Raw genomic sequence first — 10,683 nt, 5'->3', positions numbered from 1 at the left:
ATTTGGCTTTTTCCTTTTATTACCACCAGAATATTATGATTACACAAATTACAAATTTTTATACAGCCCTATTAATACGCTTCATAAGTAGCTCTGTTATAACATATTAGTTTTATAGAATTTTTGTTTTAAAGCATACTTGTTTTAGTAATTTCATGTCTTTACAGCAGTTTTAATCATAAAGGCAGGGTATTGTATTTTTTTAGGAAATCTCTCTCTCTCTCTCTCTCTCTCTCTCTCTCTCTCTCTCTCTCTCTCTCTCTCTCTCTCTCTCTCATGCGAAGAATGGGTTTGAGTTTTGTTACCCTTATCACGAAGCGAGTAAGAAATGACCTTGTGCCAAAACAACTAAAATGGTCGTGAATTGCTGTAACTGTGTTTGCGTTCGTATGTAAGTAAACATACGTACATGGATATCACTTATTTTTCTACTTTTAATTAGTATATCAAATGTTATGTGGTAACATAATTTTTGAATTATGTGGGTGAGAATCGCTAACAATTACGTATATCTACATTATTTAGATTTACCAATTATCCGCATCCACATCCGCATTCGCAAGGGTATGGTCATCAAATATCCGCTTCTGCAGATTCAAAAGATTGGATCCACATCCGCAAATGTGAAAAAAACTTATATCCACATCCACAAAATCCCATTTTCAGACATCCGATACATCTCTCATAGAACTTTCAGAGAACAGAACAATTCACTATTAAAACTGCATACATTAGTCAGAAAACTTATTTGCCGACGTTACGAAATCTGCTCGTAGTGATCCACAAAAAACTGATACCACGACTTGGGCAATCTTACCTTTGGTAGCGATGAATTTTTGCAAGTAGCAGTGATATGCAGAGAAGTAGAAGACACCTCCGGATAGGGCGATGACGCCATAGACTTTGAAAGCATTGGATGTGTTGATGGCTGCTATGAGGTATCCTCCAAGGAGAGCTCCCAGTCCTTTACCTGAGGATTAATTCATTGTAAAGTATGTATACATAGAACTACCAACACTAAAGGAGCAGACATACTCACAGCAAAATGTCAAGCGTTATGTATGAACTTACGGAGATTTCACATCAAATCTATAATACATGTATACAGGAGGACTTCATGAATTTCACATGAGAACATGACTTTAAAACAAGGTTTCCTTTGTTACGAATACAAATGAAAGATTCATGGCGTAGACGAGACTCGGAATACAGATTTCATTTGCAATTATTTTCATCTAATGAGGAGGAAATGAACGCATATCTCGACCATGCTGACGGTATCATCGATCTTCGACTTTTAAAAATATCGTTTAGTGCTTGATAAGGTAACCAGAAAATATTACACAGTCTTTGAATAACTATAAACCAATAACAATGACATTTGTGTAGACTCAAAATACATTAAAAAAAAATGGATGTTCAGTCACTAACCAAAGCTGTAGTGAACAGCCACCAGCAACCCCAGTCATGGTAGCAAGCAGACCTTCTGGGTGCCAAAATGGGGCAGTAGGTTGCAGCGGCCACCACATCAGCTGGTAAGTAAAAAACTTGTAGGGTTCTTCAAATGGGAAACACAGCCTCGGGTTTCTGTAGGAATGAATGGGATTTTATTAGTCATAGGATGTCATGGTGGTTTCCCACGCAGGTCCTGAAGAGTTCCCCTCTATAAGATTCTAAATCTTAGTGGAAATTTATCAGTGAATATATAAGTATATGTATGTGTGTGTGGGGGAGGATAGATATATAGAAAGACAATATTTACTTCACGTCGTTTCTCATAATGGGCTTGACTGTAAAGAAGAACAGTAAACCTGGTTGACTGACATTCATAGTGCAAATGCTAAGTTTCCTCTGTTACACCTTCTAGACCTTTTACTGTCAATTTCTGTTTCTGCACTGAATAACCTCAGAAGACTCATCAACTTAGAGACCCATTGTGCACCATCCATCTCTACCTTACTTGCAAACATCACACTTGTGTAAAGCCTTGTTTTACAATACAATTTCTGCAAGCTTTATCCAGCACTTTCTAGGTCTTCCCCACTTGCAACCTTGTATTCCTAACATATGATCCTCTGTTCTTTCCACAATACGGACCCATCTCAAACCACTATGATGATCCTCTATTTTCTGCTATCTCTTCTATTATCACCTCATTTCTCACTCCTTCAATTATTTTATGCCACAATTGCTGAGTAAGTAATGGGTAATGGAGATTATGAAAAAACTAAAGGCGAGACAGACACAGGAGGTGATGGGGTTATGAAATGTAGATGTATAGTGACGATTATGACCGAGTGGCTAGCCAGAGATTATAAGTTATGTCAGGGTAGTGGAAATGTATCAGAAGAATGGGCAAAAGAACGTATATGATAGGCATTTTATTTGTTAAGTATGACAGGTGACTGATAGGAAAAGAACAGTATACTCATTGTGGAGTAGGGTGTGTGGATCTAGTGTTTGTTATGGAAAAATTTCTGCGATAAATTTGAAAGTAAAAGGAAGCACTGTTGCATACAAGAACCTTAAAAATGTTTGTGGCATAGTCCAATAGAGGTGGATTGTAGGGTTTGACGGACACAGACCATCTCACCTGGCCAGACATAACCAACCAGATGAACAGAGCAAAGATCTTCACTAAAATAGACTAATGAAAGGATACTTCCAAGTTCCAGTAGCGAAGGAAGATATAAAGAAGACTGTGATCATCATCCCCTTTGGCACCTACACTTTAACTACAGTTATTCTACCCTTCCCAATGCAGGGGCAACCTTCCACACGCTTACGATGAACTACTAGGCAATCTTCCCTTCAGTGTGGTGTATGTCGATGACTTCCTCATATTTCGCCCTAACCTCAAGCAGCATCTGAAGGACATCAGAAGAGTATTACAAATGCTTAAAGAAAATGGACTCGTAATAAGGGAAGACAAATGTGAATGGCAAAGAAAATAGTAGTGGGATTCGTGGAACATCAAGGAAGCCCAGATAGCATTAAACTATACCAGAGAAAGTAAAAGCAAGCATCAACTTCCCAAAACCATTGGCAATTATAGCAGTGTACAAGAATTTTTCAGGACTAATTAATCATTATCACAGATTTATCCCTAATGTTGCTAAAAATTATGAGTCCAATCTATTAATGCCTACAAGGATAACAAAAAATGATGGTCAGATCAAGATAATGCATTTCTTACAGCAAAACAAGCAATAACTTCTGCAACCACATTAATATTTCCTCTACCCCATACGTTCCTCACTTTAATGACGTATGCGAGTAACATGGTGATGGGTACCATACTTGAGCAGGACACAGAGGATGGTCATTGTCCACTGGTGTTCTTCAGCCAGAAGTTTAAAGGACAGTGGAAGAGAAGTACTCTAACTATAACATGGCGCTTCTGGAAGTCCACAAAGCCATCCGTCACTTCTGCCACAGGCTTGAGGGATGAGAGTTTGTCTTACAAACAGACCATTAACCTTTTGTGCATCGTGCACGCCTTCACAAAGACAGCAGATGCATGGTCAGCACGACAACTGCATCACCAATCAGCAATAGCTGAAACACTCCTTCACCATCAAATGCTTGAAGGGTTCAGCAAACACCGCGGGCAGCAGATGCACCATTGCAAAACTGCGTCAACACCATCCAGCTCCGGATAACCTGTCCAAAATAGCAGAGGTGCAAAGAGACATGCACTTACAACGACTGTGGTGGGAAAACCTCACTCTTATGTGGAGCGAACTGTTCATCACCAATGGAGAGACAGCCATCGCCAGCAAATCAAGTACCGAATACCCTCACCCAGAAGGTCTCAGAAGAAAAGCCTTCACCCTCACCCACAACCTGTCCCACCCAGAAGGCCAGTCAACCACCCAAATTTTAGCAGACCAGTGCATCTTGTTGGGAATGAAAAAAGGATATAAACTGGATGAGAGAATGCATCCTATGTCAGATGTCAAAAATCACAAGACGGAGAAAGCGGAATAGGGCCATTTAACACAACAGACCACCGATTCACCCACATCCACATAGACAGTAGGACCACTACCTCCTTAATACTGTTACAGCAATAGATGGCGGATAGTTGTGTGAAAGCTCTCATCCGATGGGTCAGCATACACAGTCATACAGATCATCATGAGTGACGGGCACCAACTTCACAGCCGCTTATGGGGCACGCTTGCCACTAGATGATAAGGCGGGCCTGAGAACGACACCACATGCAGCATTCAACACATCTCCAGCAGGAGCCCAATATGGCCAAGCACTAACATGGCCATCAGATTGTCTTTCAAAATCAGACAAGCCTAACTTCCCTGTCTGACACCTGTAAAGCATTATAACAAATAATGCCAGCCGAGACGACTTGCCCACATGACCAGAAAAGTGTACATCCCCAGCGAACTGCAGAACGTAAACTATGCATTCATACTAGTAGACACCCACAGAACCTCCCACCCCCCGTCTCTGCAGTTTACTCAGGAACATACCTTATCATCAAGAGACAACACAAAGCCTACCAGATGACAGTGGACGGCAAGGCTATGTGGGTCTCAATCGACCGCCTAAAGCTGGCATATCTCCTGGATACTGGAGATATAGGCCTCTCCAAGGGCAGGGAAGTCCTTCAGGGTCCTATGTGGACCCACAAACCTTCATCTCACCTGGTCAGCAAATCTCCTCAGAACAAGCATCTCTGCACACCAAACGTGAATGCACAAGAGACACGGCATATTTAACACATGTACATATATTTTCACTCATATTATGTTAAATGTATCACTTTTACCATATGCACTACAATGTCAGCATTTCAGCCATATGTACCATAGCTTCAGTAATGTATTGTATATAAATTTATATGTATCTTTCCATCCGTCAACAAACTCAAGTGATTGTGTTGTGACCTCTGTTTTGGTTCGCCTCATGTCAGGCAGTACATTTCCGCTTCCAAGAGCTATTGACCTGTCTGTTTGTAGTCTGAATAAATTAGTAAGTTTGTAGACACTGCTTCTTACTCACGCCTTCACCACAAGGTAATATCAAGTGCTATATAGTATAGCAGGGAGTATGGGTGTTGAGAGATATTGAAGGCAGTTTTGATGAAAGCAATTCATATCGTTGAATATGCAGAAGGCATGAAAGACTGGTATGTTGTTAAAGTAGGTCTGAGGGCAAGAAAGTATTGTCTTCATGGCTGTCAGTGTGCAAATGGATAAAGTGATGTGAGAGGTCAGAGAAAGGGATTGGATGTAGGTGCAAGGGTGTGTGGGAATATGAATTAATTATGAGTGGAATGTGTAATTATTGATGTTTGTAAGAGGATGTAGCATTAATTAGTGTATGGAAGGGAAATTGTAGAAACTAGTGTTGTGTTTCCAAAAAGAGAAAGTTGAGAGTAAAATAATGTAAAGGAGTATTGTTTGTAGGGAAAATACAAACCAGGAAAGTAAAGTAAAGAATGTGATGTGGATGGCAGAAGAATAGAAGTGGTTCAATTGTATAGGTTTTTGGTATAAGTCATAAATTTGGTAAATAATAGAATTAGATGTAGGATTCGGGGAAAACAGTGGGAAGAGACAATGAAAGCTAAATGTTGATATATGAAGGGATTGTTGTTCCAACTCTAATGTACAGACCTGAAATGGAAATATTGAATAAAAATGAAAGAAACAAAGTTGAAGGCACTAAGATGAACTTTTTGCATAGCATATGTGGTGCAGTAAGACTTGAAAGGGTGATAATCTGAAGCTATGTAGTGAGGTGGTAAAAATTGCACGGTACCTGAAAAGACAGATCAGGATGTTTTTTTGGGAAGGTTTGTCATATGAAAATAATGGTGGATCATAGTGTTGAAAAGAGTATATAATTTAGGAGGGTTGGAAGTGGGGAGAAGAGAACCTAGAGGGTTTGGATACATAGCATTAAAAATGCATTTGAAAAGGAAGTCGTTAATATTTATGAATTACTACGGTTCGTATGCAAGATAGAGGGAAATGACACAGTTTGCATAAGGATATATGATATTTAACCAGTGTTAATGTATGGATCGGAAAACATGGCTCTAAGAAGAAAAGAGGGAAGTAAAGCTTGAGAGAACAGAGATGAGAATGCTAAGCGGATTGGATGGGAATATCGCTGCTTGAGATTATTGGAAAATGGTGAAATAAGAAGAAGAGCAGGCTTAGTAAAGATAACAGAGTGATATGAGAGTCCACGATTGAGATGGTATGGGCATCTGTTGAGGATGGATTACAAGGAGGAGTGAAAAGGGGTGGGGTTAGGAGAACCTGTTAGAGGAAAGATGATAGAGAGGGAGACAGAGAATTAGATGGCGAGATAAAAGTGAAGGAGATGATGAGAAGAAGTTTGGTGGAGGATGATGCCTTTGATGGAAGGCAGTGGAGAAGGCGTATCAGGCAATGACCCCTTGATGTAGGGATAACCGTAGAAAGAAGATTTGATTCGCTAATGAAACTTCTTGTTTGAAAGTATACAGATGCTATTTTTGTTGATGTTCTCTACATTAGAGGTTCTCTTTGATTCAGTACCTTTGTTATATATATATATATATATATATATATATATATATATATATATATATATATATATATATATATATATATATATATATATACTCTATATAACTTATGAATGAGAGGAGAGAAATAGAGAAGGAGTCTGTTCGTGCTTACAAATCAAGCATCACATAGTACCATAAACATAAGGATTCAGGATACATACTTGATGTAGAGTAGCCAAACATCCTCAACGGCATAGGCAATAAAAGAGATGAGGAAGACGTTGTGTCTACCATCCAAGAGACGATCGGGTCAGCCCAGAAGAGCATGGGAACGCTGGTCAGGCATCCAACAGTCATAGTCAAGCCTAGGCGAAATGAAAAAAGCAAAAAATCATGAACAGAATCAATTAATGTTTAGTCTATGCAAAGTTTTGTGACCATTGGATTTGTTTATGCACATTGCTGACTTTGAGACTCTTCACTTGAATAACTTTGCTTGCAATGAGGTGAGCACTAAGTTTAATTTATGTATTTATATATATATTTATATATACTTTTTTAGGCAGAATGAAGCCTATGATTTTGCAAAATGAAAGACCTAACCATTTTTCATTCAAGTTTGTGACTGTGCAGTTCAGATAAAGCTCAGACATATACAGTGGACCCCCCATATTCGCGTTCACCGGATTCGTGGACTCATACGTTTGCAGATTTCTCTCGGGAACGTTTTCGTCGCATTATTCACGGAAACTTCGCACATTCGCAGTATTTTTCTATGAGAAATATCCACAAATTCCTGATTTTTTTATCAGTTTCATCATAAAATGCACTTTTGTGATTATAACTACTAAAAAATCCAAGTATAAAAAATTTTTAGTGGGTTTTTCTTGAGTTTTAACTAACAAAATAGGCTGTTTTAGTGTTTTTATAGGGTTCCAAACATTTGCGGGTTCTATCTATTCACGGGGTGTCTGGTACGCATCCCTTGCGAATACAGGGGACCACGTATATTATATAATAATATATATATATATATAGTATATATATATATATATTATATATATATATATATATATATATATATATATATATATATAGCTATTATATATATCTATATATATTATATATATATCTATTATATATATATATATATATATATTTTATTACTATATATATATATATATATATATATATATATATATATATATAGGCAGTCAGACAGCAGCAAAGAAATCAATGTTATTAAAATTGATTTCAGTAGATGAAACCTATTCACATGGAACAAACACACCAAAGGGGCCATCGACTTGAAATTCAAGCTTCCAAAGAATGTTGGTTTCAACCTCCCACCGCAGGCCCCACACTACACAGCAGTACGGATCATGATACAGAGCCAGTGATTTTTCATCGCCCTGGGGAAGACATGAACCTGCGACATCTGATTGCCATATCACGACACTAACCACTATACTAGCTGACCAGCTAAATATTATATTAATAATATTAGCAATCTAATTCAAGTTGCATACATTATGAAGTGCCTGAGTGGCGTGGTCAGTTTTGATCTGGCCTGCCACCTCGGTGGCCGCAAGTTCAATTATCTGGCATTCCATTGAAGGGTCAGAGATGTGTATTTATGGTGATAGAAGTTCACTCTCGCGTGGTGGTTCGGAAGTCACGTAAAGGCGTTGGTCCCGTTGCTGAATAACCACTGGTTCCATGCAACGTCAAAACACCATACAACAAACAAACAAAAGGATACATTACGTAATTATGGGTATAGAAATAAATAATGTTGTTCCAACAAGAAAATCAAGAGGTTTAATGTTTCTTACCCAAAAGATAATCAGGAGCATTCAGCTCTTTCAGGAAGACGAAGAGGTAACTCTCAATGAATCCGAAGTTGGACCCCAAGATGAGAATAAGCAACAGGAAAATTATCAATTTCTGGACGGGTGATGATCTGCTTCAAGCCTTTAGTTAGGCTGTCCTGCGGCAGCTCGACCTACGAGATACAATAAGACACTACTTTTATGTATGTGTGTGTTTGTGTGTGTATGTAATTGTGATAGCCACAATCCCCCTCTTAACTTCTCGAATTCTTCAAGCGCTCTTTTTTTTTTAGATTCGCTTGTCACTACAAAGCCTTAAGATCCAGGTGCAAGACATATGAAGAAGGCGTGAAGATTTCGAGAAGTTAAAGAGGCATTGGGGCTATTACAATTACATTATGTATCTGATGAAAAAGCCAGTAGATTCTACATATATATATATATATATATATATATATATTATATATATATATATATATATATCTATATATTCTTACATACATACATATATATAGTTTGTTTATAATGTATACTTCTCTATGGTGCTTATTGTGAGTAGTTATGACAGTCAATACACAGTAGTTTGAGATGATAAATTCCGTTAAAACTGGTGTGATTAGGGTGATTCAAATGTAATTACTACTTGTAGAGTCATACTTCCATGTTTCACTGTGATATGTTCAAGGTAAACTATAACAAAAGCATCTCTAGCAGTTAAGTATACAGTTTTGATTTATTCACTATTTATGAGAAGAATTCATGTTCGCATGCTATATTTTTTTTTCTGTAAAATTGAAACAGTTTCTGAAAACACCAAAAATTTCTGCACTAACCTCCAGATCCAACCTGGCGATCAGAATGACGCTGATCGCCAACATAGCATCGCCCAGATAAAAGGCTGGCATGTAGTCGGCTTCTCCTGCATTTAATTGAAAACAATTATTTTATGCGATTGTTTTTATCCTTTTTTTTTTGCGTCACGTGTATGCATCAGAGTGTTACCTAGAATATTTCTATCATCACTACTACTATAGTAGATTCACAGCAACCGTGCATTTAATGTCTAGGCCAGTCCCTTACGACGCTCCTGATTGGCTGTTTGATAAAGACCCAAGTCACAACAGCTGGACCGACCCTGTGATTGGCTTATCAGCAGCCAATCAGAAGTGTCGTAAGGGACAAGACATCTCATGCACTGTTGATGTGAATCTACTACAATACTGCTACTTTAGTACTGACCTGTGGGACCAGTCCTGTTGTCAATGATTATGGCTGCGATCAAAGGATAATGGGGAGAATCCCCAGCATAGTCAGGACTCTTTGTTTGCCAAATTCACCTTTGTGCCTCTTGATTTTCAGCTAAAGTGGTGGCATCCTGAGGGCCAGATGAAAAGATCAGTGAATACTACGAATGGGAAAAACGTTTTATAGTGTTTTCATGTTTTATCCTGGCACTGTCGCACTGATTCTAAACTAGCGGGGAGAATATTTTTAAAGAAAGTACAAAAGCCAGCTTTATGATCTGTGGCCAATCTAGATCACTAAGGGAAATGGAGATTGAGTTCGAAGAAGAAAGATAGATTATTGAAAACGCAGAAAGGGGAAGACGGAGAAATGTAAATCCTCGAAGGCAGATTCGTACCTGAAGTGAAATGTTAAAAACAAAAAGGCGAACTTTTCTATGTCTTAAATTACATTTCTTTAAAGTTAGGTATTAAATGAATAGCTAATTTCATATAGAAACTTGATTGCAGAGTGGAGACATTAACTTAAACATTAACTTTGAAAGTTTGTGTTGGTGCTGCAAGATATAGGGAATTGTGGCCATGGCAACTCATAAGTTTGTGATTGGCTCTCGTTTACAAAAGTAAATTTTGAATTCGGTTTGATCGTTAAATTCCAATAGCTAATTTAGAATCTCAATTTGAAGCCAGAAAACAGCTGAAATTTGAAGACAGGGGTCAAATCAAGCAGAATACAAATAAAAAATTCTAAAAAATATATTGTACTGAAGTGCATTATGCACTTTAAGTCTTCAAGATGAATGACAAATTTAATTGGGAATTTGAGAAAGGAGCAAAATTATAGAAATGAATGTTAAAAATGACACCCAAAGGTTTATTTAAACGTTATGAAAATTCAGGATGATGCAAACCTGATTTGTGAATAGATTTGATAACCTAATTTAAAAACCTTCCTGTACAATATATATATATATATATATATATATATATATATATATATATATATATATATATATATACATACACTATATACATACACTATATACTATGTATATATATGGTGGGGGGAGGCAGGCGTACC

General features: G+C 37.7%; 1 long non-coding RNA gene across 1 annotated transcript; it reads right to left on the bottom strand.

The window, feature by feature from the left end:
• Positions 1–6,757: 6,757 nt before the first annotated feature.
• LOC135220289 (uncharacterized) lies at positions 6,758–9,644 on the bottom strand. Its single transcript, XR_010315638.1, has 4 exons — positions 9,598–9,644; positions 9,192–9,277; positions 8,362–8,531; positions 6,758–6,891 (listed from the first exon to the last, which is right to left on the bottom strand). It is a non-coding gene; the product is annotated as an uncharacterized LOC135220289 (long non-coding RNA).
• Between the last annotated feature and the right edge of the window lie 1,039 nt (positions 9,645–10,683).

The sequence above is a fragment of the Macrobrachium nipponense genome, chromosome 1, assembly GCF_015104395.2.
Source record: "Macrobrachium nipponense isolate FS-2020 chromosome 1, ASM1510439v2, whole genome shotgun sequence".
NCBI lineage: Eukaryota > Metazoa > Arthropoda > Malacostraca > Decapoda > Palaemonidae > Macrobrachium > Macrobrachium nipponense.
The sequence above is the reverse complement of the archived record's forward strand: the minus strand, read 5'-3'. Positions and strand labels throughout refer to the sequence as shown.